Source organism: Passer domesticus, chromosome 3 (assembly GCF_036417665.1).
Source record: "Passer domesticus isolate bPasDom1 chromosome 3, bPasDom1.hap1, whole genome shotgun sequence".
NCBI classification, from domain to species: domain Eukaryota; kingdom Metazoa; phylum Chordata; class Aves; order Passeriformes; family Passeridae; genus Passer; species Passer domesticus.
The window spans coordinates 34,102,382-34,125,494 of NC_087476.1; the positions used below are offsets into that span (position 1 = coordinate 34,102,382).

Below are 23,113 nucleotides of genomic sequence, written 5' to 3' on the forward strand. Positions count from 1 at the left end.
GAGATGAAGAGTATGATTTGAAACTTTCAGTTATTTGCAAGCAGTCTGCATCCAGATCCTTCAGATACATCTGAAAACAGTTTAAAATTTCTGGTATGTACCACCAAGAATGCTGCCCATGAAAATATATTCTTTATCAGTACTGATAATTATTCAGCCTAACAAGTGATGCAGTTTGGGAAGTCACTGTTAAAAAAAAAAAAAAAAACAAACCAAAACAAACCAAAGTTAACTGAAAAGTTTCTGGAGGGGAAGAAGAAAAAAATATTCAGAAGGGTGAAACTCCTCTGATTCCAAAATGCAGGCTGCTAAACCTATGGAGGAAGACCAAAATGCATAAACAAAGTGGGAAAAACAGCACATGACTCCAAGTAAATAAAAAAATCCTACTACAAATATGCTTATGATGGACAGAATATAAGTTACATGAATGACACACAATCAAAAACAAAAAAACATAAGTCCATGTAAGTCCAAAAGCATGGACTTATACATGTTGCAGTTACATTCAGGGAAACGTTTTCTAATTAAAAGCACAGTGAAGTAATGGAATAAAATGCACAGTCTAGATGTTAAAAGGTTACATCTATAAGTGTAAACATCTGTTAACTTGTTTAAAAGCCAACTTAATTAAATTAGCACAAATCCCTCTGTGGCATTTCACTGAGTTAAACTAAAATCATAGATTCCTTGGACTGGAAGAGGTCTCAAGAGGTCTAGTCCATTCCCTGTGCACAGGCAGGATCAGCTCATCTCACATCATCTCTGACAGATGTTTATCTATCCTGTTTTTAAAAGACCACCAAGAATGGAGAGTTTATAACATCTTTAGACATGAGATTTAGACATCTTTAGACACAATGAGATTTTTGCTAATCTACACAGCACAATATTCCACAGCCATAGCAAACTAGGGGCATTCACAGTCAGGACACCAAAGTGATAAAAAGTAATATATTAAGCCATGAAGATTACTTTGAATCATGTGAACATATATAATCTTTTAACAAATTATTGTGAATCAGCTGACAGATGGTAATGAGTCAAGTGCACACACCACCTATGATAAATGTGAAATGAACTAAAATGTGAAGTTAAGCTTTTTACTTCTATTTGCCAGGGGCTGAACCATGCATGTGATTAATTACTCTTCCTCAGCTGGCAGCCAGTTAAGTCAGGATAAACCTATATTTCCTCTCTGTTCATATGTTATTTACATAAGTTAGTTTAAATATTGTTTGAGAAGAACATTATTCTAGTTAGAGGATTACACTCTCCTTTGCCTGCCTATTTACATGACTAAGTCTGGGGAATGTAACCAGGCTTTGATAAAGATAAGAAGAAATACATCTGATCAACAATTGCAAATAACACTCCTTGACTTTTCCAGAAATACTTCCCACACTTTTGACACAGTCACCAGTACCAGCAAATTAACCTCTGTTCTTACCTCTGCATTTAGCAGAGAAAAAGTTGTGCTGGAGAATAACAGAACCTTAGAATAGTCCAGGTTGAAAAGGAATATGAAAGATTACTTCATCAACCTTCAGTGGCAAAGTGTGCCTAGATGAAATTATCTAGTACCTGCTCAACAGTATATTGAAAATCTCTGGCAAAGGGGGCCCTACCACGTCCCTGGGGAGGTTGTTCCAGAGGTTGTTCTCACTAAAAATTCCTGTTGTACATGAACATGAAAGCACTCTTCCCCCAGGCATCTTTCTCTGGAGTTTAAACGTAGCTCACTTTGCAGCTGCATTAGAGCAGGAGTGCTGCTACCATGCATTGTTTTGGCTACAGAATAACATTTTAAATATTTGTTGTGCTGAGCAAAGGCTCCTGCCCCCTCTTGCCTCTGCAACTGACAGCTGTGCACACTCCCAATGCCTACACTTCCCTCTGCTCAACCTTTTTGGATGAGAATATAAGGATAAAAGAAATTTTTCATCACATTGAAGGGTACTGCCAAAAGCAACTTCAGAGGCAATCCTGGAAAGTGACATTGTCCTAGAAAGTCAATATTCCTTTTAATGATTTTAAGGTATCTCAAAAAGTCATTAATTCCTCTCCCTTAAAACTGGACTTGTGATATCTTTTGCTTCTTCACACTATCAAAAAAAAATTCTTACAAAATAATGATCAGTAGTGATACTGATTTGTTAGACAGAAAGACACCTGACACATATTACATTAGTTAGTGGTGAACTTCTATAACTCCAAGGAATCAGTAAAGAAATACTCTTATTTTCCTCGAGGAGAATAAGAGTTATAAAATTAATATTTTACAAATACTTTCATTTTTTCAAGTCTCTTAACATTCCACTTTCACCAGGATATAAATTCTAAAAATTAGGATTAAAAATCTACTGTGCAAAAGAACAGGGTGAAAAAGTTATTAGAATATTTTATGCTTTTAGAAATACTTAGTAAACAATTTTCAAGAAACTTACAGAATATTAAAATTCCATTCTAAAATAAAAAATATCTCCTTATAATTTCAGAATTTTAAAAGTTAGATTAAAATAGAATTTTTTTTTTATGTTGTAAATGTCTTTTCATTCAGATCACACATTTTGGGAGGTAGGATAGAGAGACTGTTTTTTTACAGAAACACCTTAAGCAATTGTACTGGATGTTCATCAGTGCTAACAATAACATTCAAATCCATATAATAGGAACTTTGCCAGAGTTTGGTGGGGGATATTTTTCTCTATGAAATAATTTGTGTCGACAACAGTTGGATACTGAATCTCTGACAAAAAAAAAAATCCCAAACATCTACCAGGTTTATGAATTGAATACAAAACATGGAGTTTGCCTTGGTTTTTCAGAACTGAAATGAGTTTGAAATTTTTCAGCTCTAGAGCAAAACATATCAGCATTAATGAGCTGTGCATTTGTAATGTTCATGAGGTAACACACAAAGACTAATGTGGTGAAATTTTAAGCTGCAGATAAGTGCTCCCAAGTCACTCATTATCTGAACATCTGGATACACATCTCATAATCAACTGAAAATCTGTTTTAACAATCTGTCACTGAGTTGCACGTTTGTGATTTTTTCTGAAGACTGAAAATCATCAGAATGAATCCAATCAATAATCCCAGGTAACGCAGAAGCCACATATTTCAGCAGGCCAGCAGCAGGGGGAACTACCAGGTAGAAGACCAAAGGAATGCAGAATGGACCAGTTTAAAGTCAGGTAGATGGCAGTCATACTTTTGGGCTTATGAACTAATGAGCATATACCTTTTAATTGTTACCACCTGGTTCTAACACAGAAACACATTTCTGGATTCTTATTCCAAACAAACTCTAAAAGATATATCCCTTATACTTGTGTAAAGCATCACACAAATGTATCCCAAGCATGTTAGCATAGTGCACTTTATGTTAAAGAATGTGTTTTCTGAAGATTGCATTTTTCTCTTTGTGTCACATGAAAATGTGATAGGTTGTTAGTAATTAATTTAGTAAATAAGTAATTGTTTTAAACATCCTGCTTTATGGCTGTTCAAGAGCAGTAAAAGAAGTACAATGCATTCCAATAGGAGGTATACATTAAATTGAGAAGGTTTTATTGACAATGCTCACCACAAGCCTGGCCATTTTATGTAAGCTTCTGGAAGACAAAAATCTCTGCTCCCTAGCAGAAGCAGAGTCCTCACACAAATGATTTATTGGCCAGGTTGCACTTTGGTGGGAGTTAACATCATCTCACTCCAAGTCTGAACTTGATTCTCTATGTATTTACTGTGGGATCACATGGAATAGTTATTATATTGACCTCCCTGCTTGCTGATGTTGACCAGAAATTCTGGCCCTTTGCCTTTTATCATCTCTCTCATAGTAAGGACATTCCAGAAAATCATATCAGACTGTGGATCTTGTGAAAAGCAACTAATTTGACCCTTATTTCAACATAAGCTGCTCTTGCCACCTCTTCAGTAGTTTCCATTTTTATGTAACCTGTGTCAATAAGCAGCCTTAAAACAGTATATCTACAGAAATATTAATTTTGTACTAATTAAAATAGTAAAGAATTCACATTTAGACATATCTGATGGCAAAACAAAACCAATCAAACAAAAAAAGCACAAGATTTCTATAGAAGAAAACCCCAACAGAACAACTGTTTTTCCTTTCCTTTTTTTTTTTTTTTTTCAGACATAAAGTCTTCCTGGCTTTTCTCAATGGAATAAAAACACTTATCCCCTGAAAAGCTACTCACTCCTCTGAGTTATTATTAGGGTAGGCTATTCATTTACCACTCCTTTGTGTGTGGATAATCAGTGTTATATACCCAAAACTGCATGTATTCCCATTTTTTCCAGTTCACTGAAAGGTCCAAGCCACCACTTCATCCACAGTCATCTGTCATTCCCCTTCCATATGACAGCACAACAGCAGGAGAGGAGGAAGTAAAATTAGCCTAAACCCAGCTGTTTTGATAAGAATTACTGGGGATGTTTGCACTTTCAAACAAGCTCACTCCTTTTTTCAGTCAATAGGTCACAGTTCTAACGCAGATTATTCATGTGAGCTATCTCCAGGAGAACGAAGAGCTTGTTCTTTATACGGAGGTTTCATGTTGCTTCACAGAGCATTTCCTTCTGTTCCACAATCTCCTTGAGCTCCCTTTGCTATCAACAGCTTTTCAGACTAGTGAAGCAGAAAAAGAAATTTAGGAGCCAGAACACCAGGTTCATAACATTAGCTTACCACTCCTCTCTCCCCACTTCCCAAGATCATTAAGAATAAAACAAAATTATATTTCTCAGACTCAACAGGAATGAATGATCAGAGTACTTTAAAAGAATCTCCTGGGAAACATCTGTAAAATAATAGGAAAACAATTGCCTTACTCCATTTTCATTTTTGTCCTTTTAAAGGAAAACTTTATTTTATGAAGATATAAACATGACTAAAAAATCTTTCAGCTGCTTCACTTTATCTGAGACATCTGGAACTGGTGAAGTACATTCTGGTAGACAGAGCAAAGAAGTAGACATGCCTTTAGTTGTAAGAGTAAGGCATATTGGCAAATATCTTGTCGTCCAGCTATATCAAAAATACGATGAAAGCTACAAAAATGCAAATCTTTAAGAAAAAAAAATAAAATAACCACAAAAGCTTCCTGAAACTGTACTACTTTCTTTGAATTTAAGTGCTAAGATGGATTTTCCTCCATAAGTTACCTTGATAAAATTTGTGACAAAAAATGATGTCTGCAATGTCCCATGGTAAGGAGTTTGGCAGAATTATTGCCCACTTGGTGAATTCCCTCACTTGTAAAACTCATTCAATGCTCCCTAACCACTCCAGTGAGCAAGCCCCTGAACTGCTGTTCCCAGATCATCCTCCTCATGGTGTTTACATGACACAATGTGACCGACTTACACCTCTATGGCCTTTTGTCATTTCCCTCCAGAATGAAGTTCTTGTCTCCCTCTTCCTTTTCCAGTCATGACAAATAGTTTTGAACTAAACAATATGAAACATATATTTATTAAAAAAAAAATAAAAATTCCTGATTAGAAGAAACACTGATTTATAGAACATTTTGAACTTTCACTTTAAGTCTACTAGCCTTTGTTTGCTTTTCCCCAGGCCTCCCTGAGAAGCAGTGAAGTAATGCTTTTGTAGCCTATTTTTGGCCCAAATCCTATTCCCAGGCACCAAAACAGATCAGCCTAGAGGCAAGCACAGAACACTCAGGATTGAGATAGTTTCTTCATTCCCTTTGTTTTAAATTTGACTGGATCAAAATTCAGCTTCTATTTTATTCTTTGCTATCAGCAAGTACTTCTGTGACTGTCTTCACCCAGCCCTTAAGATTCTAAATCCTTGGGTGTCATCAGCAAATTTTGATGCTTCACTACTACTCAAACCAGTTACTAAGATGTTGAGCACTGTATTTCCCGGAAAACAGTCCTGAAATATGCTAACAAAGCTCTGAATTTTTTGTAATTTTCCAGCTTTTAAAATATTTTTATCCTTGTAGGGGCATAATCTCTTGTATTGTAGGAACTTAGGCTCTTTAATTTTCAGTAGATTGTCAACAACATTAAGAAAACTACATAAGATGTATTAGCAAAGTCTCCTTTGTATGTTCATGACTTCTGCTATAAGTTTTTTAAAGAAGTCCAAGCATTTGAATGTTCTCTTTACAAATACCATTTTTGTCTTTTACTAATATCCTGCTCATAGAAAGAGAGAACTTTCAGCAATATAAATTGAACCCAGACCTTTCTTTGCCAAAAAATTAAATGTTTTTGACTTCATCAGTTTAGTCAGAGTTGTAAGAAAAAAGCAGTTTAATTGGTGTTAATATAATAAAAGGGACAAGATGTTGGCAGCTGGTCCATGTAGGGTATTTGACTGAATGAGCAGCTCTCATGCTGCAATCACTTTCATTTGGTCTCCATTTTGTATTTCCAGTGCCATGTCAATACAAAGATACAAAACTTCATTCACACCTTTGATTGCTGCCAATAGCTTCTTATAAATAAAGTCTCAAAGATGTAAAATGAGTATGTGCTTGACCTAATGACAAACTAAAGACAAGACACCACTGAGAGAATTTTTCAAGAAAGAAGACTAAATGGAAATCAGCTTTTCTTGGCTTCCTTGATGACAATGATATTTAAATACAGTCATCAGGATGCTAACAAAATTATAGTTTGGAAACAAAAACTCAATCAAAATAGAAGGTGAATACAAGCAAAGTGGGAATCAGAGGCTGAAAAATGATCATGGAGGATATAAGAATTCCCCTCACTGTGTGACTGAAAGCCTGAATATCCCTAAATAAGCTGTTCATTCCATATGCAATCCATAATATTTTGTTACTCTGATTTTTTTGAAAGGTCTCAATTGGAATTTCTTTTCTTAAAATAATTATTTACATATGAATAAAAAGGATGCACTTGCAAAAAAGGGGTCACAGTTCTATCTAAGTCCCCAAAAAGAAGACTGATGTGGTTTTTTTGTCCCAGAAGGAGGAGTTTGTGTTTCTACTAAGAGATCATCACACCAGTTGTTTTCTGCACCAGTCAAAGCATGAAATGTAAACTTGGCTGACCTACTTTTGAATAGTTACTCATCCTGGAATGTGTTCCTTAGTAGCCTTCCTTATTCCTAGTAAAAGCCAGTGAAATATATTAAACACAAATCACTGGCATGATAATTAGTCTGTTTCCTCAGAACATTTCTGCTACTTGCATTCAGCAGCAGAGAATTTGGCACCCTTCTTCCTCATCCCATGTCACTAGTTGCCTTTATTTGCTTCAGGTGTACAAGCAGTGTAACTTACCACTTTGGCTGTATCTCCCAGAGAGAAGAAATCCTAAAAGGATTCCTGGAACAGCTCCTTTAATTCTCTTCACCATTATTTTTTAGCAGAAAGAAAATACAAATTTTGAAAGCTGAAAATTCAAATAACTTTATGATTCCCAGCATTTTACTTCTATCCCAAATGGAAAATACTCCCCAGTACTGATCTAAACTCAGGATACTCTCAGCTTTTGGAGATGACAGCAGCAAGGGATGTTATTCAGTTTTCTCAGCTGCATTAAATCCTAATCATCTATCCTAACTGCAGCACCTCTGTTGTTAATGGTCAGCAGGGAGGTCTGCTGTCAGCTAAAGGCTCACAGAGACCAGGTCAGCCTGACTGCTGTGCCCTGCTGTGGACGTGATGAGGTTGAGATGTCAATAAGGGGACTTACTTTCATCCCACCAAAATTCCACCTTCCTCAGCTTCTTCCTGCACTCCAAATCCTATTCTTCATCCCCTCAAGGTCCCACAGATCTTGTCTGCCACCTTTGCTCAGCTAAGGAGTTTTTAGCTGGCTTTACTCTCAGTGATCACAAAGTTTGGATTTTGGTAGTTCCAGCTTACACAGGTTCTGTGCGTCCCAATCCTGATTTTTTCTGCTTCCCTGCACATATGTTACAGGTTATAAAAGCTCTAAAAAGGTCAAAACTAGATATAATATCATTGAAAGGAGTGCTAATAGGTTTTCCAATCTTTCTTCTTCCTTTTATATCAGCCCACCTTAGATGTTGTTAGTTGTACATTAACTGCTTGCTACATGAAGCAGAAATTAAACATCTGGCAGTAGACTTAATGCAGTATTTTTAAACTGAGAAATTCTACACAACCAATCTGCCCACTGAGTTCAAATGACAGAAGAGTATGTGTTTGTCAAGGAGGGTACATAGATGCCTGTGTAGATATCTGAAAAAGATACGTTTTTCTTCAAATTACATGTTACTGTTACAGGGACTAAAAGCAGCCATGAATAGTGGCTTCCAAGACTATGGAGGAAATAAAGAATACACCTGCAAGAATCTGTGTAGAATACAATTTTACCAGTGTCAAATTTTAAGTAAAACTTAATGATGCAGAAATTTTAAACTGTCCAGTGAAGACATGAAAGTCAGAAAATTGCATATATCCATCAATAGCTTAATTAATAAAATTATTATCTTGTAAATCAGCTGAAATTATAAGCAACTATTGATATGAAATTGCTTTGAAATTAAAGGTAGAACCCACCCCAAAAATTATTAAAAGTTGTATTCTGTTAGATCTTTTTTTTCATCCGTCAAATTCCAATTGTCCCATAGTCCAGATTCAGTGTAGCAAAAGCTGACCAAGGTCAAATAAGAAGGTTCTGCTCAGTGTGGCAATTCTCTAATGCATTCAGGAGAAATTCTACAGTAGATCTGGGAAATGATAGTTTATACTTTTTAAGAAATTGCTTATAGGTTACATGTACATTTGAAAGTTCCACAATAGGTAGAAATGTTTCATTTTCAATTAATGTTGCTGGGATACCAAAGTTAAGTTAAGTCATGTGTGCCAGCAATTACTGCACTATTATTTTCAAAATAAATAAATAGATTTTTTTTGCATAATTGATGCCCTGCACACCTCAGAGAAAGCACTTTCTGATATAGAATGTCATAAATACAAAGCAGAGTTCATCTTCTGAACATGCTTTAAACATTATCTATTGTATTTGTTTATTGAGTTACTGTAGTTTTGTGTTCTCAAGCCATAAGATTTCTTATACATGCACACCTACATAAACGAGATGTACACACAAAGTAAAATTTTTAATATCAATAAAATCATCATTTCAATATTTGAAATCATGACCAAAAACGATTCAATCAGTCAAGCTTCCTAACGTACAGCAAAGGAGTGTCTCAGCAGCAGAAAATTTTGAAGAAGGCAGAAAACCAAAACTTTTCCAGTACTATAAATTAAATGAAGGAAATCTCCTTCATGGAAAGATGTGACTATGAGTGGCAAACACTGACAAGCCTCAGACATTATTGTTTTTTTCACAGAAGACACATTTGGCATCAGGCAATATAGAATACAAGTTTCCTATTGCTGCTGCTGCATTTCTGCCTATCTTGCTTTTATTCTTTTATTGCCTTCAGTCTCCTCTGCACTTCATTCCTTCATGCTGACTTTCAGACTGTTTAATAGTACTGATTTCCATAGCTTCTAATTGTTAGATCTGAAACAGAAGACACCATTCAAAGAGAAAGGACAACATTCACCCTCAGCTAACCATCAGGAGCTCATTGCATTATACAGTATTGCTCTTATCAAGGAAAGGAAAAATAAACAGTAGAAGAGTAGCAAAAGAGCTTGTTGCTACTACTATGGAGTCCAAGCAAATGGAAAATATACAGTGTAAGAGAGAAATGCTTTCTCTTGGTGGTTAAGATAAGCTTGCACCATATTTCATAATTTGTTAGTGGCAGCCAAAAGTTGGGGGTTATCCAAACTTATTCAAGCCTGAGTAAGTTAACCAGGGCACTATGAAGAATTAAAAAAAAAAATGGGTGGGGGGGGAGGGGCAGGGGGAGAAGAAGGAAGAAAACATCTTATTTGTGTAAATTCATTTATTAGACTAAACTCATTCATTGTTCCACTAAATTTTGCCAATGTCTTCAGGGCCTCTGCTAGAGAGCAGTGGCAGACAGTATCTTGCCCTGCAGGTCTAGCATAACCAGAAAAAACAAGGGGTTAAAGAGCCTGAGAGGTAAAAGGGCTGGGGACTGCAGGGTGCACAAATTCAGCACATCTCTGCAAGAGCATCTGCCAGCAAGAATACTTCCAGGGGCACAACAGCAAGAAGCAAACTCCTTCAGATGCACTGGCAGCACTCCCTCACCACTGAGCCCACGTTGGCACAGATCAATGCAGAGCAATTTCACTGTCTTGTGACAAATTATGTCAAGGCCTTTTATTTTGCTAATGAGTTCTGTATGTCTGTTTTAGTAACTTTAACTGCTGTGCTGAAATGGAAATTTTGTTTCTCAATTACTGTTAATTTTTACTTGGAACATCTCTGCCAGCACTTTTGATCCAGGTGGAAAGAGGCAACCATTCAAAAGGGTGACCTCAATCTATCAGGAAACCAGCTTATTTTTAGACTGTGATTGTTAGCTGTGCAAATGATATGGCAAGTTGAGCTTGCAGTTTCCCAAAGAATCAATCAGCGAATCATGCACTAGCAAAACAGCATAATGTTAAGACATCCCCTTGGCAACAAGATGACTACAAAACTAAAAGGCAAAGAAACAAACACATGTACAGGAAAAAAAAAGATCTCTTGTGCATGCTCTCATCCAGCTTTAAAACAGAGAAGTAATTTGAAAGACTGGACATTAAGAAAAATAGTCACCTGTAGCAAGAAACAGCTCTGTGAGGTAAAATGCTTAGGTAATATCATAGCAGCAGTATACCAGCAGGCAGCACAAAGTCACTGTGTAAGAGATTCCGGGGCAAAATGCCACCTCCAGTACATCTCTAAACTGCTAGAAAGAGCATGACTCCTGTGCTTGGGTTATGGCTACCAAACCTAGCTTACTCAGAGGTCACACATGACCACAGTCCCCACTTCCTCCTGCCCCTGCCATGAGCCCTCAGTGAACTGCAAGGTGAACCACAAATAAAACGTGCTGCTTGTCATGTCTCAAGAGGAGAAAGCCTGGAACATAAGGTTTAGCTGCATTAACTCTTCAAGAGTAATACAATTCTTTTCTTCACACCCTAATATTTCCTAGGAAACACTAAGTGTTTAAATATGAGGGAACTCCCCATGTCAGCACACAGGGCTCAGAGTTGTGGATGATTTCTTATGGTTTCTCCTCCAGGGGCATGGTACATGAGCAACCAAAGCACTACACCTTCTCTCATCAGCCAGATGAAGTTTATCCTTCAGGTCACTGTCTTGGAAAGGGCCAGAGAAGAGAGAGCAGCAGGATACTGTAAAGGCCCAATTCTACATCAGTCTGTGATAAAGCTGTGGTGCCAGTACAATTGTCCTCCTGGGCCACTGAGGTTTTTGCTCCATAAAGAGCAGAAATCACCTACAGAAAATAAATAAAAGGAAAGAAAAACATATCATCAAGTCTCCTAGATCTTTGTATTTGCACACATTTTCTTGCCCACTGATGGGCAAGGATCCTCTCAGGAGAGCTGCTTCCTACTACAGAGGTGAAACACAGCATTTGTTGGGACAACCAAGCAGCGTTCTTCTTTCACAGAAGGTAGCTGCAGTACCATTCCCAAACCACAGTGTACTGTCAGAGTAGCATAGCAAAAATTTTATCTTTGTTGCTTGTTTCCCCTACTTTTTGCACTTGTGAGCTGGATGGGGCAATAAGTTTCCCACAACATCAACAAGCTATTCATTAGACAATTTAAATACAGGCTGGTGCAGCAGACAATGCAGGAGCTGTGCAACCAGTACCAGTGTTTATAGCACCTGAGTCATGGGCTAAAATAAGTTTCAAGGAAGGAAGCCACAAAAGCTTTATGATAAATGCCCTACACAGACACATATTTAAAAAAAAAAAAAAAAAGTATCCTGTTCAGCTAAGTTGAACTGTGAGTTGGCACCAACCTAATCCTGAAGTAGTGGTATTTGTTCCACAACAGGATGGCGTCTCAAGGACAAATCTTTCCTGATGTCAATGGAAAGAGAGACAGATGCAGAAAAATTCTCTGCCTCTGCTTTCTCCTGTTCATTCTTAAGCATTCAAAAGCTGTTGAAAAAAAAAAAAAAAAAAACTCCTCTGATTTTCCTATCTTCACTACCTAATTTTTTTTCTCCACACCTGATTTATGGAATGATCTCAGAACCATATGGGGCCGCAGCACAGCCTAGGCTCACCAGCTGCATAAACTCTGTTATTAAGGAAAATGGATGCTAAAGTCTCAAAGAGCAAAAATAAATTATAATAGCAAGCTACAACACAACACAAAGTCTGAGAGGTGTCCTTATTAACAGCATGAGTCCAGCTCTATAGGTACTTATAGTCTGCAGTTTTGTGGTCCATAGCTCACAGTTCTTCCTCCTGAGTTCTCCCTGTTGCTTTGAGCTCTATCCTACATGTGCTGAAGTCTATAATGAGTAAAGGATATATCTCAGCTCTTGCTTTCACCATTGGCCTCATAAATTACTGCATGGAACTACACGTATTGCTAAAGCCTGTAACACCCTTTACCAAAGAAAATAAAGAAGAAATTATGCAAAGGGACAGTAAAAATAGTGGTGAATGATACAGCTCTCTTCCAACATCTATATCCACTTAAAGCCAGGGAACATTTCTGCTTCTGACTGTGCTTTCTAGGGATAAACACCCTATATGGAGGTTCTGGCTCTGTTACAGTCTATACCCTGAGACCATTCTACCATCAGCACAGTTACTCTGTTCACACCCCAGCTGAGTCTGAGTGCAAACTAATGCTCCTGCAGCACATACTACCAGGAGAGCATGCCCCCAGCTTGAGGGCAGATAGGCTAATCTGACTGTCTGTATTAATGAAAATTCTTTTATTAAAGGAAGTTGTCCCTTTATTTATTTTTCTTGGTATATGAATCCACTGTTCCCATCCTCCAATTTCAAGATATGAAGCAAGACTACTCCATTCATTGTCAGACAGAGAAAGCAATGAGGAAAATGATATCAAATAACATGTTAAAATGATATCACAAAACATGTTAAAAAAAACCCCAAACAAGAAACAACCCAACCACAAAACTGGGCAATAAAGAGTATTATGCTTGGTCACTCTGCTTCTCTGAAAGCTAATTCTTTGCTATCACAACATGTGTAACTTGTTGGTAATTGAAATTTTTCTGAATTGTAATATCATTCTGACATTGGCAGATGTCAAGTCACGTTGTTAGGCACTCATAGAAAGGACTAAAATCTAGTCATACTTGTTGAGCTGTATACAAAACAATCCCATTGCATGAAGTAATTCAGGTGTGAATTGGAAAAGACACAGAATTAACCTGTGCATGAAAGCTTTTCTCAAGAAAGTTCACAAAGATGTCAAAGCTTTGCTGGATTTCCATGACTACAGAGATATGTCCTTACCACAGCAACAATTATTTCTGTTTTTCAGGGGTGTTATTTATAATAAGGAGCATTATTCAGTTGTACTTTTTTATTCCAATTTTTGCTTCCAAAATTTTATTTCTTTTCCTCAGTAAAAGTTGCAATATTGCATTTCATTTTTACAAGTGAAAGTAGGTTGAAACTCCTGGACACATTGCAAGGAGAAAGCAGTAAGTCAGAGTAATATAAAGGTTTGAAGAATGTACATTTTTCTAATCTCAACAAGACCCTTTTAAATAACAAAAAGATGCTCTCACTATAAATTGCCATATGCTATTTTTAAAGTGCCTGTATGTTTTCCCTGACTGTACCAGGACTTATGTAGGTAGCACAAATATCACAAAGGCTTATTGTACCCTGGATAGCAGAACACTCAAGCAGTAATTAGTTTAATTTTTCCTACCCGTAGATTCACTGCTTGCATCACATCCCTGGGCTTCTGCTTTCATACTCCATACCTAAATGCTGCTACAGCTTAGTCAGAAACTAAGTGATCTGTGCACACTGCTGACAAACCAGTGTGGATTCTAGGAATTACGCAAGTCAGCTTCTATGTCCTGGCTCATGGATTATGCCTGCATGGCCTAGGGCACTTATGCAGAATTTTTATTGTCTCAGCAAAGAAAAACAAAGATAAAACTGCAGTCTTCCTAAGGAATAAACAACAGCTTTGCTACCAGTGCCTTTCAGCTCAGAGTTCCAGAAAAGCCTGTAAAGTCCTTGAACAAAACATCAGCCTCAGAAAGCATAGAAATTCATCCTGCTTGGTAATAAATTTCTTGAACAAAACAAAACACAAACCCCTCCAACAACATAACCAAAGCTCTTGGTGTTAAATATACATGTATATTTTACCTTTTTCTTTTTTTTTTCCAGTCTTAGTAAGGCAAACTTTCACTACTGACAAAGACAGAATTAGATTTGCCTGAAACAGCACCATATGTTACTGAAAGCAATGAATACCAGAAACATCACATAAAAGTTGTCATCTTATACAAAAGGGATCTTTTCTGACCACTTTTGGAAAGATAATCATTCCCAGAAGAAATATTTAAACAAGCTTAAAAAAAAAGTGCTTTTTGCAGTACTTAAAACATGTTCCCTAGTCTGTGCAAAAGCACACTGGATCTCTGTGCTGTCTGAAGGTTATTCACAAATGCTTTGACACGGAGAGCACTACCTATACATCCAGGAGGAAAACTGCAGATATTTCAACATCTGAACTCCTTGCAGCCAAAATCAGGTCCATATAAATTTTCATCCACCTGCAACTTGGGTTATCCCAGTTGGTACAAAACCATGATCAGGGGAGGTAGAGATGACAAACAAGTGGTAAGAGCCTTATCTAGGCATGAAATGGAAACACTGGCATCAAGTTCTGCTAGCCTGAAGAGATTCAGGCCCATGACACCTGCTTTTCAACAGACCTAACCAGACCTGCCCATGCTTGTGGTGGCTGATGCATTTTCTGATCCTTTTTTTAAGCCATCAGCCAGTGCTTAGCCCTGGACTTGAGGGTCACTCCACCAGAAGGCTGCAGTGCAATACAAGTGGTAGGCTCTGCTTCATAGAGGTCACAGTGCCCACTGGAAAAGGGTAAACCCAAACTCTACTTCCTTAAACTTCTGAGGTTTTTGGCTTTGATTTTTCTTGTCTTATGGAAAATGCATATCTAATGCTAGAAACCAAACCTTTCAAAAGCTGTGTGTCCTGGCTAGCTGCCTAGCCAAGGGAGTTCAGGGGACTTCTAGAGAAGCAAAATCTTCTGGAGGCATGAGACACCTGCCTGTGAATTCCAGTCAATAGAATTAGTGAGGATCCAGGAGCACTGCAGTCCTGAGTGAATCTCCAGCCCCATTGCCACATTCCCCATTCATCTGCCTACAACACCTTAAATAGGAAGTCTGAACCTTCTCCAAAGACCTGCATGGAGCACAACCAGTGTGGGGTTTACTCTGAGGGTTTTTTTGTTTACCTGTACTGTTAAAGTTACAACTGCTGAAAAGAAATGTCTTTTCTCTTTTGCCAGATCAAACTAGACTCAAACTGCAAAACTTTCTTTGTAAAAGAAGTCTCCCCAGATACAAGCTTTGGCAAGTGAAAATGCACTGAACTCCAGCCCCTGCTGCCATCCACAGAGTGAGGGGTCTAGACATGCATCCAGCATGAATGACAGCTCAAGAAAGTGTCATCACATGGTGGCATTCACTGTTACATCCCAGCCTACACAAGAACAGAACTCTTGTTTGCAGTGTAAAGCCACCAGAAACCACAAGGTGTTTATCCTCCAAAAAAAACAAGCCCCACTGTAGGTATCAAAATCTGAAACTGGCTTCACCTAATCAGATATTTGGCATCACTGGAATCTGGCAGAGGTTAAGTATATCATTGAGTCCAGAGTAATTCTCTGGGAAGGATATGCTTCCAATTTTCTCATTTCCAACAGCACAGATAATAGTTGCTGGTACCAGCAGAATTCATAAATTTGCTCCACAGCCTGTTTCACTCTTTATTAATATTGACACTTTCTGGCAAAATGCCTTTTCAAGGATTTAAGATTTTGATTCTGGTGAGTTTATAAGTGAAGAGATCAAGAAATCCATGGATAAAAACAAATCCCCTAAATTCTTGCCAAATGTACTATGGGATTCCCTAAATGCTTACTTGAGAAAAAGAGATTAATTTAATTTTTCCTCACTAAGAGTGAAAAGAAAAGAAATAATAACACTGGTAGATATTTTTTTTAAAGTTGAAAAATAAATAAAAAATATTTGTTTGGGGTTAGCATTACAAATGAAAATCCCATCATTTTAATAAATTTGACGTTTAAATTACATAAGGTCAATCAGCTCAGAGCAACCTTCTTGACAAAATAACTATTCTGTAAACTGGTGTGAAAATAGGAACTAAGTAACTACATGTTACATAAGTAACTACATGTTCAGATTACAAGAAATGGTTAGGCCTAACAATAAAAAAATGAAATAAGAAGTTGAGTCCAAGTCATTAAAAAATAGTCCTCAAATATAGTATCAGAATCCATTTCATGTACCCATTTATTATCATCTGGAACATTATTTTTTTGAAAATTGAAAATAAAAGGGCTCTAATTTTTTGCTCTAATTTATGACTAAGAAATGCATCCAGATATTTCCTATTGGAAGAATAACTCTAAACTAAAATCATTGTCTTTTGCACAAACTTCTGTTGACATATATAATAGTTTAAACATACAATGTTTAGAATTTTAAATACAATTCATTAATAATAAGTAAATGCATTACAGAGATCCCCACCTATCTCTAAGATCAGACCCTCTTAGTTAACGTCAGTAGAATTTGCCTAAGATTTTAATGAGGTTTGAAGCTGTGTCATAGTAAAGAATGACAGTCCCATTGTGACTTGGTTCTGCTTCAAAGCAGAAACAGTTTTACTAAATTACTCTTAGTAAGCTTTCAATTACATTTTGATGAAAGGCTGGTTACAAGAGCATAAGAAATGGTATGTATTACCTGTCTGCCTAAACTCAAAGACCCTTTTTATAGAGAGAGCTGCAAACATAACTCATATTTACAGTGCATTTTAAGAAACTGACCTACACATTTGTGCAGACATGCAGAGACTAAAACAAGTTCTAGGCAAGAATACTGGGAGGGGGAAAGAAAAACATGATCAAGTATCTTCACAGATTTCTAACGTTGAGTCCTTCTTTGCAGAAGTATAGTCATATTCTGACTTGACTAAATCCTGTCCTTTTACTATGATGTGCATCAGAATAAACATTTCTGTGACAAGTTCCAGCATCAAGTCACACAGATGGCAGACACTGACATCTGCTCACACCTGGCACTGCCAGACGTAGATTCCCTACTTCTGCTACTAAAGTTTGGCTCTTGCATAACATTTCAGGGGAGGTTGGGATGGATAGGGCTTGGAGAAGAACTCCTGGTTTCAGCCCATAGCAGGCCAAATTGCACAGGAACCCAGTTTCCCTCCAAATCATAATTAATTTTTCACTGCCTGTCTCTGTCCCAGTGTTAATATCAAACCTTTCACATCTTAATAGCACATGGTTTACATCTATTGATCGGAAAAAAACACACAAGCCTTATCAACCCTCCTTTTCTTCTCCCACTATCCCAGCTGTAATCAGTCCTGTAAGTGATCCTGACAGTAATTGACTGGGACAATTTTTTTGAGCTTTCTACCCCCTACTAAAACCTGCCCTAGATCATGACCATGGGACATGGCCACAGCTTTCACTGTCTGCAGTGTCATTGTCCATGAGCATTACAGTCACACTGACAATGTTTGAACAGGCCACAGCATCCCACCACTAAGAGTCATACAGATGTATAGATGTATCCACCTCCAAATCAGTCTGTCCCCAAAGGTTTGCACCTTGCACTTGCTGCATTGCTTCCAGAAATAAGCACAAAATCAACATTACAGTTTTAGCCGGCCAAAGTCCCACACCTATGTAGTTTTTAAATACCTCCAGGGATGGTAACTCCTCCACTTCCCTGGGAAGCCTGTTCCAATGCTTTAAAACCCTTTCAGTGATGGGATTTTTCCTAATATCCAATCTAAACCTCCCCTGGTGCAATTTGAGGCCTTTTCCTCATGTTCTATCTCTTGCTGCCTGGGAGAAGAAACAATACTCCACATGGCTACAGCCTCCTTTCAGGGAGTTGTACAGAGTGATAAGCTCCCCCCAGGCCTCCTTTTCTCCAGGTTAAACAACTCCAGTTCCATCAGACACTCCTCCTAAGACTTGTGCTCCAGAGCCCTCAACAATTATGCTGCCCTTCTCTGGACAGGCTTCAACACCTCTTTCTTGTCTTTCCTGTGGTGTGGCACCCAGAGCTGGACACAGCACTCATGGACGCATCCTCAGCACTGGTGAATATACACGGACCTGGTCCCTTTCCTGGTCCTTCTGGCCATACTGTTTCCGATGCAAGCAAGGATGTCTTTGGCTTTCTTGGCCACCTGGGCACACTGCTGTATCAGAAGGTCTAATTTGTACCTATTACATGGTATCTGGATATGATCCCAGCCAGCAAAACAAGAAAGCATTACGAAACACACAGAGATATTCTTTCAAGTTTTCCCTGCAGTTTCCTCAGGGAGGAGGGAGTAGGCTGGGGGGAGAAAGTTGCTGTGCAAATGAACAAAAGACAAGTGAAGCAATTTGCCCCTGGGGGAAAACACTCCACTCCAGTGAGCAGTAGACACAGCCCATGGCAAGAGGTGCTGCCACAGTACAACCCACTGACCCACAACGAAGGCAGTGAACAGCAAGAGCTTGGCAGGGCCAGCTTGTTCATTGAAAATGCTTTCTTCCAAGTCAGAGTTCCTTGCATTTTAACAAGGGATAAAATAAGAAAGTCATAACAATTATTATTTAAAATGCTACTAAAAAAAAGAGGTTTGCTCATATACTTTCAGAAACAGATATAATGTTTAATGCTATCCAAGCCATGTAGGAGATTTACAAGTCCAGATTTTCCTCTTATCTTTTTTCTGTGGTGCAGCTTTTAATTTGTCTTATGTTTAAAATTCTGTTTGGGTTATTTTTGCAAAGGCACTCAATCTATCCATGGAGGATGGAGGAAGGCAGCAGGTGGTAGATGCAGGAACTCTGTGTGACCTTGCCTCTTCTGAAAGACAACAAATTGACCTCTGTGAAAGCTGTATTGTAGAATATCCTGATTTAAAAGAGACTCAGAAGCATCAACAAATTCCAGGTCCTGGTCCTGCACAGGACAGCCCCAAGAATCACACCATGTGCCTAGATATTAAACAGGGAGATGGTGCAGAAAATACTCAAGGGAGATAACCTGTGTATTTTGTCCTCTCTTCCAGGACCTTCCAAGATCCTCTATGGCTTGGACAGTCTTTCCCCTCATTTTCCACCAAGCTCTCACAGTGACACTATTCAGATGAAACTACTCAGGGGATTTACATAACAAATTTTAAGACATCAAAGTGCCCATCAAGGCAGAGAATAAGAAGGCAGCCTGGAAATTAGGGTGATTAATTTAAGGCTACATGTTTATGCTAAATAACTACTTTAAGATGCTATGATTCAATTTGATTTGAATTGCTTCTTGGTGAGCTTGTAACCTTTCACTCCACCCTCTCCCTCTTGGTCCTGCTTTTACTGAAGTCACTTGGATCTCTGCCATAACATATATGAACTGCGAGCAGTGGTGCAGAAAAAGCAGTACAGAAATCTCATGTGATGGAAGAATTTGGCATCCTTTTCAAGGAGAAAAAGAATAATCACCAGCTTGGCATTTGAGTTTCTATAAGCTGTTCCCCCTCCCCTCCCCATTCTGCAATCTTGGAGAAAATACAAAAAAGCAAAAATAATCTTGATTTAAATAGTACTGCTTATAGAATCCTAGCTTTTGCTGTAAGGAGTGTCACAGATCTGGAATAATAGACCTGTCAAACTTAGGAAAGAAGTTCACTGGCAGTGAAAACTAATATAGCCTCTATCCATACTTGGTCTGCTGCCTCTTAGCCAGTGCTATGTTAGTAATCACTCATTTACAAATACTGTCAGAATTTTCATTTAAGGTTACAGAAATCAACTAAAAGAGCACGAAAAGATCTCAGAATTGTATTAGGTGGGTTCAGCTTCTATATCTGACAATTTTTTTTTTTTTAAGACATCCCTCCCCTACTTTTCTCATAATAGCTTCCTTTAGGATTCAATATGGAAGTCAGGAAAAGGAAAGTCAATTGCATCAAGCTAAGTTCTTACTCCCACTCTAGATATTCATTTTTTCTTCTCTGCATTTGACTGCCAATAGCATCAGCATGAAAAATATCAAGGAATTAAAATGCACAGAGATGAGAAAAGCTTTTCCCAGGGGAGAAAAAAATATTATACATAAAATAGGATCTCCATACACAAAGAAAATGCGAATTTCCCAGCTTTCTCACCAGTTCATGCATACCAATCTAGTGAAAAATGGGAATGTACTCCGTGTGCAGAAGTGTCTAACCACTATAGATTTAATATGAGATAAAAAGGCAGCAAAATAATAAATAGTACTGTGCAGATGCTTCATTAAAATTATTTTGATGTAAAATGGAAATAAAAATATGTTTTAACACCTACTGTCTCTGAGCACAGAGACAGAGGCCTGGTTTCAAGAAATCCACTTACAAAACAATTTTAAATGTTGCTTTTAAGGGAGTAAGACTGACTCAGTCTTCCCTGTCTCATTAAGTCCACACCACACCTCACTTTCTTGGCAAATATAAATAAATAATGTTATTTTTGAAAGACTGAAGAAAGCCTACAAAAGGAACTGTGCGGCTTGATAACTAAACCAAAGCACAAAATTTCAATATCTAAACAGCACTAGGGCATACACAGAGGAAAGAGTAGAGAAAATCTTTGACTTTAGTGAGACCAGCAACAAAATTAATTTCAAGAAACCCAGTCAGCAGGAAAACACACATTTGAGTGAAATTTCTGTGTTTAAAACATACCTGGGGGAGAAAAGGTGTCAAAGGAAATATTATAGAACAGCATTCACTACTGAGTATTAATAATCTCACTTTATCTGGAATAAACCCCCCTCCACATGATGCCAGCTGCATGAAAAGCTTGAAGTGATAGCCAGCTGGATCACTGCACCACTTCCAGGTATCTAAAACTTATCTCTGCCTCGAAATATTCATGAAGCTGAAATTTAACATCTGATCATTCTTTTAGACTGGGATGTCCCAGCAGGCTCATTTCCTCTCAGCTTTTCAGCCATCCCATTAGGTTCCATCTTGACATACCCTCAGCCACGACAGATTCTAATTGTCTGTTCCCATCTCCTGGATTGGACATGCCCACATACCAGCTCACGTGGGAGCTGAGCTGCATGCCCTGAATTCTTTACTGGGACAAATCTTCCAAAAGTATTCCCCTGTTAGTATTCCCCCATTTACAAAAGCATCTCTAGATTTCACAATGTTGTTTTGCAACCTGCACTCCAAAGATTTCATCTGGTACTGTTACTGACCTCTCTTGAGAGACCAGACAGAAACTTTACAAACTTGCTGCTCTTTATCTTTCTAACACCCCTGAATTATCAAAACCTCTGGAAGAAGCACCACCTGTGATAAACAGAAAACCTGTGTCTCAGCACAGCAGTCTTGTTCAACAGAAGGGGAAACACATAAAAGAAGAGAGGGGAGGAAAAAAACAAAACAAAACAAAACAAAAAAAAATACAAAAAAAAACCCCACCAAACAAAAAAAAAGAAAAAGCAACAACAAAAGTCATCGATCTAACATGCTGAATACACTGGAAACTTGGACTGGACTTGATGAATGCTCCTCACCCCCATAGACTATGTATGAAGCTGAGAGGCAAAAGCTTTCATGTAGACATCTTTCTGTCAGGACCTGCAATAAAATCAATCTTGACTGTTATTGTCATGCTATGAAATACAGATCCATAATACTTAAGAATTCATTTTTCAGTGCACTATCTAATAATCCAAATGGCAGAAGCTAGCACTGAGAATTAGGAAAAAGTTTGAGCTCTGCAACTGGAAACTGAGTAAAATAATACATCCTTACCACAGATGTTATTATTACTTAGCAATTAATGGACAGAACACAAAAATTTTGGGCACAGTTTACTTAACACAATCCCTTTTTTCTTCTGAATACCTCAGTCCAGCTTCTTCATCTACTTAGTCACAAAACAACCTTGCAGATCACATGAACAGCCAGAAAAATATTTTCCAGACATAAAACTAATGGCACTGGTTGAGTTTTGGTGTAACAGGTAGAGCCGAGACAGAAAGTGCCAGCACCTCAGAGCATCTTCCGTTCTAAATTAATCCCCAGGAGCTCCTAAATTGCTTGATATTTGAAGAGAGCTATAAGAGTAATTCATCCTTTCCAAGTGCTGCTGACTCCAAGGCTGTAGCTGCTCTCAGCAGGATGGCATTTATTTTTCATCAAACAGGAACTGCACTTTCAGTTACAGTTTTACCCACCACCAGAACACTTAGAGTCTGATCCTGTGAAGCGGTGATGGATTTCTGCAAGGTGAGAGACTAACCCTGAGGAAACCAAGAAGGATCTCTACTTGGAATATTAGGGCTTGAAGTTTTACTTGTGGTCATGCATGCCTTTTACCTGATCATCCATTTTGATGGCTGTGCTGCACAAACCTCTTTGCATCGCTGAGCAGGGATTCTCATTGAGCCACAGATCCTGCAGCCAAAGTCTCATCAGGAATTTATTCTAGCAACCAAAAGCTATCCTTATTATTTCATAGACAATCTGGACCAGCAAATATATATACTCCCCATTAGAGAAATTTAAGAACACTGACTGGAAAAGAAGACAGATTTTTTCCCCATTCCTTAGCTTCTTGCCCACCAGAGGTGTTCTTTTCACCATATTGGTACTTTTCCAATCACTGATCTGTTCAATACATTTGGAAAACTTTTTCGTTTTGTTTTTTTTTTTTTTTCTTGAAACAATCACTTCAGCAGAATTTCAATTGCTTTCAGAATTATTTTCTTCATGTGATTATTTCTTATCTTTCACTGCCTTCCTCAAGTTGTTCAGCTGAAAACACAGGTTATAGCCTGCAAAAGCACCCGCCTCAAAACCATACAGACTCTGTAGGTCTTCTGC

The 23,113-nt window shown here is 37.9% G+C and overlaps 2 long non-coding RNA genes across 2 annotated transcripts in view; both read right to left on the reverse strand.

Moving 5' to 3' along the window:
* Positions 1–13,911, reverse strand: part of LOC135296320 (uncharacterized) — a 28,150-nt gene extending 14,239 nt beyond the window's left edge. Inside the window, exon 1 of the long non-coding RNA XR_010358390.1 lies at positions 13,845–13,911. This is a non-coding gene — a long non-coding RNA (uncharacterized LOC135296320). The remainder of the gene's footprint in view (positions 1–13,844) is intronic.
* LOC135296319 (uncharacterized) lies at positions 3,556–7,547 on the reverse strand. Its single transcript, XR_010358389.1, has 3 exons — positions 7,314–7,547; positions 5,399–5,482; positions 3,556–4,660 (listed from the first exon to the last, which is right to left on the reverse strand). It is a non-coding gene; the product is annotated as an uncharacterized LOC135296319 (long non-coding RNA).
* Positions 13,912–23,113: the final 9,202 nt, after the last annotated feature.